Source organism: Oncorhynchus nerka, linkage group LG14 (genome assembly GCF_034236695.1).
Source record: "Oncorhynchus nerka isolate Pitt River linkage group LG14, Oner_Uvic_2.0, whole genome shotgun sequence".
In the NCBI taxonomy this organism is placed as follows: Eukaryota; Metazoa; Chordata; class Actinopteri; order Salmoniformes; family Salmonidae; genus Oncorhynchus; species Oncorhynchus nerka.
In genome coordinates, this window is record NC_088409.1 from 57,209,784 (window position 1) to 57,219,263 (window position 9,480).

Below are 9,480 nucleotides of genomic sequence, written 5' to 3' on the forward strand. Positions count from 1 at the left end.
TAACACAGGTGGACTCCAATAAAACATCTCAATAAGGAGCAATGAAAACAGGATGTCACTCGTTATTGTAGACTATGGTATTAACCTCTTGAACCTCTGGGGGCAGTATTTCATTTTTGGATGAAAAACGTTCCCGTTTTAAACAAGATATTTTGTCACGAAAAGATGCTCGACTATGCATATAATTGACAGCTTTGGAAATAAAAAACACTCTGACGTTTCCAAAACTGCAAAGATATTGTCTGTGAGTGCCACAGAACTAATGCTACAGGCGAAACCAAGATGAAATGTCATACAGGAAGTGAGCCAGATTTTGAATGCGCTGTGTTCCAATGTCTCCTTATATGGCTGTGAATGCGCAAGGAATGAGCCTAAACTTTCTGTCGTTTCCCCAAGGTGTCTACAGCATTGTGACGTATTTGTAGGCATATCATTGGAAAATTGACCATAAGAGACTACATTTACCAGGTGTCCGCTCGGTGTCCTCCGTCGAAACTATTGCATAAGCTCCAGGTGCGTGCATTTTTCCATTTTGTTCAGAGGAGAAACCAAACTGCCACGAGTGATTTATCATCGAATAAATATGTGAAAAACACCTTGAGGATTGATTCTAAACAACGTTTGCCATGTTTCTGTTGATATCATGGAGTTAATTTGGAAAAAAGTTTGCCGTTGTAATGACTGAATTTTCGTTTTTTTTTCTTAGCCAAACGTGATGAACAAAACGGAGCGATTTCTCCTACACAAATAATATTTTTGGAAAAACTGAACATTTGCTATCTAACTGAGAGTCTCCTCATTGAAAACATCCGAAGTTCTTCAAAGTTAAATTATTTTATTTGAATGCTTTTCTTGTTTTTGTGAAAATGTTGCCTGCTGAATGCTAGACTTAATGCTATGCTAGCTATCAATACTCTTACACAAATGCTTGTGTAGCTATGGTTGAAAAGCATTTTTTGAAAATCTGAGATTACAGTGTTGTTAACAAAAGGCTAAGCTTGTGAGCCAATATATTTATTTCATTTCATTTGCGGTTTTCATGAATAGTTAACGTTGCGTTATGGTAATGAGCTTGAGGCTATAATTACGCTCCCGGGTACGGGATTGCTCGTCGCAACAGGTTAAATAAACTGTAGTAGCAATCAACGATGGACTTGGATGATAATATTCTGTGCCCCCCAGGCAATTTGGAGTTGGATGACAACGCGAAGACCATCCATAACTTACAGAACTTGAGACTAACGTATACACTACTAAGCCATGGAATGCTTTGATTGGCCAATGAGTGGCCAAGCCCTTGGCACACCTACAACTTGTTTATTCATCAAAGACCAACCATTCCGCGCCACCACCAGCTATTGCGCTCATAATAACGGCTGTGGAAACATAAATATTTCGGAAGCCCCTGGACCTAAAGCTCCACCACCAGCACTTAGATTTACCATCGCATTAGGTTTGTTAAAATAGAGCTCACTGAACAAATAGACACACTGAACACACACACTGAACACACGCGTAGTACCGGTAGTCAGATAATCAATGCGACAGCTCCTTTAACTGGCAACCAAAACAGAGTGGACACCAGTCAATCAACAGATAGCACGGTATGCAAACTAACAAAGAGACAGAATGGAGAGACAGACAGAGGGCAAGCAGAGAGACAGACAGAGGGCAAGCAGAGAGACAGACAGAGGGCAAGCAGAGAGACAGACAGAGGGCAAGCAGAGGGACAGACAGAGACAGACAGAGGACAGACAGAGCGCAAGCAGAGAGACAGAGGGCAAGCAGAGAGACAGACAGAGGGCAAGCAGAGAGACAGACAGAGGGCAAGCAGAGAGACAGACAGAGGGCAAGCAGAGAGACTGACAGAGGGCAAGCAGAGAGACGGACAGAGGGCAAGCAGAGGGACAGACAGAGACAGACAGAGGACAGACAGAGCGCAAGCAGAGAGACAGACAGAGGGCAAGCAGAGAGACAGACAGAGGGCAAGCAGAGAGACAGACAGAGGGCAAGCAGAGAGATAGACAGAGGGCAAGCAGAGAGACAGACAGAGGGCAAGCAGAGAGACAGACAGGGGGCAAGCAGAGAGACAGACAGAGGGCAAGCAGAGAGACAGACAGAGGGCAAGCAGAGAGACTGACAGAGGGCAAGCAGAGAGACGGACAGAGGGCAAGCAGAGAGACAGACAGAGGACAAGCAGAGAGACAGACAGGGGGCAAGCAGAGAGACAGACAGAGGGCAAGCAGAGAGACAGACAGAGGGCAAGCAGAGAGACAGACAGAGGGCAAGCAGAGAGACAGACAGAGGGCAAGCAGAGGGACAGACAGAGGGCAAGCAGAGAGACAGACAGTGGGCAAGCAGAGAGACAGACAGAGGGCAAGCAGAGAGACAGACAGAGGGCAAGCAGAGGGACAGACAGAGGGCAAGCAGAGGGACAGACAGAGGGCAAGCAGAGAGACAGACAGAGGGCAAGCAGAGAGACAGACAGAGGGCAAGCAGAGAGACAGACAGAGGGCAAGCAGAGGGACAGACAGAGGGCAAGCAGAGAGACAGACAGTGGGCAAGCAGAGAGACAGACAGAGGGCAAGCAGAGAGACAGACAGAGGGCAAGCAGAGAGACAGACAGAGGGCAAGCAGAGAGACAGACAGAGGGCAAGCAGAGAGACAGACAGTGGGCAAGCAGAGAGACAGACAGAGGGCAAGCAGAGAGACAGACAGAGGGCAAGCAGAGAGACAGACAGAGGGCAAGCAGAGAGACAGACAGAGGGCAAGCAGAGAGACAGACAGAGGGCAAGCAGAGAGACAGACAGAGGGCAAGCAGAGAGACAGACAGAGGATGAGAGAAAAGCATTAACCCTCCCCGTTGTGTTCGTTTCCTGTTAATTCATTCTGTGTTCCCGGTCCAAAATGACCGACCCATTATAGCTGATTATAAATCCATAACAGCACATATATTATCACCTAATGTTGTGGTAGATCTTTTATCAACTTAAGTTCTTGTGAACGTTACAAGTTTCGAACCTCTATTTCCTGTAGGCCTCATTGACCTGGGCTCATACAACTCGTTTTTGAGTAAAGAAAAGCTAAATCTATGGATTATTTTGACTGTAACAAATACTCAGATGAAACATATTGTGCCATTCATCACTGACTAATTTGTGTCAAAGTTTAACAAGGACATTTGTTTTGAAACCATTTCAAATGTTTAAATAGTGGCAGGGGTTTATGTCATCAACCTGGGATATGGTGTATTTCTTTGGCCCTGGGGTCATGCTGATTACATTTTCAGCCGACAGCTGACCTCTTCTCTCAGGTGGGGATGAAGACCAGGACAAATTCCCATTCTTTGACCGGATTGCAACAACAACCTCAGCAGGGCCCTCTTCCTCATCACTGGAATGTAACAACAACCTCAGCAGGACCCTCTTCCTCATCACTGGAATGTAACAACAACCTCAGCAGGACCCTCTTCCTCATCACTGGAATGTAACAACAACCTCAGCAGGACCCTCTTCCTCATCACTGGAATGTAACAACAACCTCAGCAGGACCCTCTTCCTCATCACTGGAATGTAACAACAACCTCAGCAGGGCCCTCTTCCTCATCACTGGAATGTAACAACAACCTCAGCAGGGCCCTCTTCCTCATCACTGGAATGTAACAACAACCTCAGCAGGACCCTCTTCCTCATCACTGGAATGTAACAACAACCTCAGCAGGGCCCTCTTCCTCATCACTGGAATGTAACAACAACCTCAGCAGGACCCTCTTCCTCATCACTGGAATGTAACAACAACCTCAGCAGGGCCCTCTTCCTCATCACTGGAATGTAACAACAACCTCAGCAGGACCCTCTTCCTCATCACTGGAATGTAACAACAACCTCAGCAGGACCCTCTTCCTCATCACTGGAATGTAACAACAACCTCAGCAGGACCCTCTTCCTCATCACTGGAATGTAACAACAACCTCAGCAGGGCCCTCTTCCTCATCACTGGATTGTAACAACAACCTCAGCAGGGCCCTCTTCCTCATCACTGGAATGTAACAACAACCTCAGCAGGGCCCTCTTCCTCATCACTGGAATGTAACAACAACCTCAGCAGGGCCCTCTTCCTCATCACTGGAATGTAACAACAACCTCAGCAGGGCCCTCTTCCTCATCACTGGATTGTTCCACATCGGTTGACTATTGGTCTGGATCATATTCTGTGTTGTCTTCAACTGGAATGTAACTGACACTTCCTCCTCTGGAATGCATCTTCACTGTCATTTTAACCCTTGCCCTCTTCTCATCACTCCTCACCAGTGTAATTTTCAATGATATGATCAAGAGCCTCTTCATACAGTATATCATTTGGTCATTGTGCTGCCACAGAATGAATTGTGAGCAAGGCCTCAAAAAACAACAACCTCAGCTTTTCCTCATATACATCAGAGCTATTGGTCTGACAAGTTCTATATATTATTGAAACTCTTCATGTTGCAATAACAATGACACACACACACACACAGTATATCACACACACACACAGAATGACACACAAGGCCTCAAACACACACACACACACAATAACACACACACACACACACACACACACACACACACACACACAGTAAGACTTGTATATACCTCTGATGGAGGATCCTCCATTGTCCCCGGGGATCCAGGCCAGGGTGATAGAGGTGGAGGAGGTGGTGGAGACAGTCAGACGGGGCTGGTCCGGAGGAACTACGGTGGGGGGGGGGGGACAGACATGGTCAGCGCATCACAACTGGTTGACCAATAAAAGGAGGGGAATGACAGTGCGCTGGGGGCTCACCTTGCACCAGCAGGTTGACAATGATGGTGTCAAAGCCCAGCGTGTTGGTGGCCGTGCACGTGTAGTACCCAGAATCCTCAGCTTTCACCGAGCGCAGGACCAGCGTGCCATTGGCCATGATGAGCCTCTGACCGTCCAGAGTTACCGGGATGGCTGTGTCCTCACTGAGAGAGGGAGAGGGGGGAGTGGAGGGAGGAAGAGAGAGAGAGAGAGAGAGAGAGAGAGAGAGAGAGAGAGAGAAGAGAACAGAACACTGATATCAACACTGATTTAACACTGGTCCAGTGGATGGTGGAGTCGGGGTTCTAGAGATGGAGGGAGGTAGTCATGGTGGTAGTGTGTCGGGGGGGGGACTGACAGAGAGGAGGGGCTGAGGAGGTTAGGGTCTCACCTGTCTTTGGTCCATTTGATGGTGGGGGTGGGTTCGCCCACTGAGCTGCAGGGTAGCCTCACCTCCTTCATCCAGGGAGTGGTCACCGTACCTCCGAACGATAGGATCTTAGCTGGTGCTGAGGGAGGGTTGTGACACAAGTTGAGAAAGAGTTGCTTTGAGAGGTAATAGGTCTGTTGTTCAAATCTAGTCAACAGTATACTAATTAACTTGAATATTTGATGTATTTTCATGTAATCAATCAATGTACAATACAGGTCAGTACAGGTCAGTACAGGTCAGTACAGGTTAAGCGTAAGGGGACAGGTTCAAACACATTTCAACAACGAAGGAACAAAAGGATTAGAAAAGAGGGCGCATATCTGATCAAATGAATGTGACAACAGCAATGGCCTGTTTTCATTCACATGGAACCTGTTTGCATTTGGAGTCTCAGGCACACCTCCCTCCCTCCCTCCCTCCCTCCCTCCCTCCCTACCACTGTCTTTTGCACTCTTGACGTCTTAATGCAAGTGCCCTTGTGCTCTTGTGCTGTGGCTGAATGCAGTATTGAGTGGGCCAGCCTGGAGCACACAGCCTTTTACTACTGCTGCTTATCAGCTGGCACAGAGAGAGAGACACACACACACACACACACAAGAGAAAGAGACAGAGCCAGTCGCAGGAAGAAAGGAGCGTGTGCACTCCCTTACTCATTCTCTCTCCCTCTCGCCCTCTCTTCAATCCAAAGGCCATTGATTATACAGCCCTCCTCATTTGCCCAGTCAGACCCTGCTGCTCCGGGTATTAACCAGGTCTCCCTCCCTCCCTCCCTCCCTCCCTCCCCCATCCAGGGCAGGTTAGCTCATCTGAGCAGTTCCCCCTTAGCTCCTCATATCCTCATTAAGAACACTGGCCTCTGTCAGACAGCACGCTCCCTATCAATCAGGAGAGGATGGACAGAAATGACAAGAAAGAGGAGCGAGAGGGGAGAGAGAAAAAGTGGGAGAGAGAGAGAGAGAGAGAGAGAGAGAGAGAGAGAGAGAGAGAGAGAGAGAGAGAAAGGAGATGGAGGAGGGAGAGAAATAGGAGCGATGAATAGAGAGAGGAGAAGGAGAGAGGGAGAGAGGAGACGGAGGGGGAGAGAAATAGGAGCGATGAATAGAGAGAGGAGAAGGAGAGAGGGAGAGAGGAGACGGAGGGGGAGAGAAATAGGAGCGATGAATAGAGAGAGGAGAAGGAGAGAGGGAGAGAGGAGACGGAGGGGGAGAGAAATAGGAGCGATGAATAGAGAGAGGAGAAGGAGAGAGGAGACGGAGGGGGAGAGAAATAGGAGCGATGAATAGAGAGAGGAGAAGGAGAGAGGGAGAGAGGAGACGGAGGGGGAGAGAAATAGGAGCGATGAATAGAGAGAGGAGAAGGAGAGAAGGAGAGAGGAGATGGAGGGGGAGAGAAATAGGAGCGATGAATAGAGAGAGGAGAGGGAGAGAGGGAGAGAGGAGAGAGAGAAAAGAGGAGAATGAACACAGAGTGAGAGGGGGAGAGCCAGGGAAACATCTGTGATGGACGGAGGGGGAACAAAAAGCCATGAGGTTAACCAACCCCCATAACCCCCTTAAACGCCATCTCCGTGCCCCCTTCCTCCCGACAGCCCCGTGGAGGACTCACCCTTCCCAGCAGGCTCCACAGTGACCTTGTCGCTGATGTTCCCCCGTCCGGCGGTGGTGACGGCGGCGGCCCAGATGAGGTACTGCTGTCCGCGGTTCAGGTGGGTGACCCGGTAGAACAGCAGCTCGGGGTTGGCCTCGTACTCACTGGGGGCCTGGTTGGAGAAAACATCACACTGTCCACTCCGGCGCTGATCTAGAATCTGTTTGAAACTTTACGGTCCTAATCAATAAGATTATATGGACAGATCCTAGATCAGCGCTCCTACTCTGAGATGTCCTACTACGAGATGGATACAGGCCCTAGGCTCCACACGCTATGAGAACAATGGTGGACAATAATAGAATTAGCTATGCTACATGCTACGCTACATTATTTTTCTGCCATCAAAATGCCAAAGTGTGTATAGAGTGTAGAGTTGATGGGGAGGAGGGATGGGGGACTGATGGGTGGGTGAAGAGAGCATGGTGGGGCACAAAGACCCCCTCTGGAAAAGAGAGAGAGAGAGAGAGGGTAAAGGAAGTGAAGAGGAGACCGCGGGGAGTGCAGGCGGTTAGACGAGAGCGAGGGAGGCAGACAACGGAGGACAGAACAATCAGACAGCCAGAGATATCATTAACAATCAGACAGTCTAATGAGGGCTATCTCCTGCAGGCAGTAGCAGAGGAGAGCACACACACACACACACACACACACACACACACACACACACACTGTGGCAGATTTGACCTGGGGATGGATGCCAGGGCTCTGTATAATTGTAGTGTGTTTAAGCCAGCCGTGTGTCTGCTGTCTAGACACATCCTCATCACTGTCCAGACACACACATTCCGCGCCCCTTGCCCATCATACACCCCCCAGGTGCCCCAGCACCCAAGAAGTGCCCCCCCCCCCCCACACACACACCAAATGAGTCTGTGGCCCTCCAGCTGCCCAGCCTGTCACTGTGCTGCTCATCTTTACACAGACTAGAGAGAGAGAGAAGGAGAGATAGAGAGAAAGAGAGAGATAGAAAGAAAGAGAGAGAAAGAGAGAGAAGGAGAGAGAGAGCATATCTCCATATTCATACAGTATCACAGTATGTTGTTGTGCAAAATGGTTTATTTTGGGCACATTTATTCACGTATTCATGTTGTTTTTCACTGTTTCTCACCTGAACGCAGCCCTGTGGAGATCTATTGGGGTGTCTGGCTTCATCGAAGCTTTCTTCTCTTCCCTCTGTTCCCTCTCTTTCTCCCTTCCCTCCCCTCTCTTTGTCTCCCCTGCCCCCCTTCCTCTCGCCATCTCCCCATCGTCTGTCCTCCCGCTCCCTCTATCTCTCTTTCCTCCTTGTGTGCTCTCTCTTGTTCCTCTCTTTTCCTTCTTTCTTTTTTCTCCCTCTCAGGCTTTCTTTCTGGAGGGTGGAGGATGGATGGATGGTGGGAGGGGAGGGAGGAGTGTGTGGCGGTGTAACGGATATTAAAATATCCCTCCGGCGCGGAGATAGCGCTGATCCGGGGAGCGATAGAGGGAGATAATGAAACGAGGAACAAAAGTACTCCCCGCGCGGCGTGTCTGACCCAACCTCCCCTCATCCCTCTCTCCAGTCGCACTCATTTACAAAGTAATCATCCCTCACACGGCGTGGGGGGCCAGGAGAGAGATAGAGAGAGGGAGAGAGAGAAAAGAACAGAGAGAGAGAGGGATTTGTGAATGAGGGAAAGAGAGGAGTAGAGTGAGAGCATGTGTATGTCTGAATGGGGTACATTCATTTGGTGTAAAGGACCACATAATATCTGTGTGTGTGCGGTTACGTGTGTGTGTATGTCTCTGTGAATATGCTGGAAGAGGTGTTTTATGCATGTATTTCAGGACTCGCAGTGTTGCTAGAAAAGAGAGAGAGAAAGAGACAGAGAGAGACAGAGAGAGAGAGAGAGACAGAGAGAGAGAGTGTGAGTGTGAGTGTGTGTGTTTGCTGTCAGCTTGTTTCCTGCCCTCGTTGATGAACAGTTGAGGTTGTTCTGCCAACGTGATGAGACACAGATATGCAGATGAAGCAGAAGGGTGAACTTACCCGCGCACACACTGCGGTATGTTTCACACACATCCTGCTGATACTGCAGCACCAAACCACATGCATGCATGCACATGAATACACGCACACACACATGAATACACACACACGCACACACACATGAACGCACGCACACACACATGAACGCATGGACACACACATGAACGCACGAACACACACACACACAAAAATACTCACAGACAGAGAGACACAAACACATTCAGAGGAGACTGTATTATAATCCATGCCAAGGGACCCTCCAAGTGAGTGAGATGGACAAAACACCATTGACTCCATCCAACCCCTCTCCCAACTCACCGGTTGGCCTGATCCGGGGCTGGAGCAGTAGATGGTGTACTTGCGGATGATTCCATTGGGCTTGTGCGGGGGTAGCCAGGAAACCACCACGCTGCTGGTGGAAGAGGGCACAGCTTTGATGCCAGCCGGGGGGCCAGGGTCTGAGTGACAGAGAGAGAGAAGGAGAGAGAGACCATTACAGAGAGGATAGGATATGAGAGACATAAAGGGCTGTGTCATCTGGACATCGTCATCAAGAACAATATTG

At 49.1% G+C, this 9,480-nt stretch overlaps 1 pseudogene; it reads right to left on the reverse strand.

Annotated features, from left to right (window-relative positions):
* The window catches only part of LOC115142267 (cell adhesion molecule DSCAML1-like), a 97,142-nt pseudogene that overhangs the window by 18,247 nt on the left and 69,415 nt on the right, over positions 1 to 9,480 (reverse strand).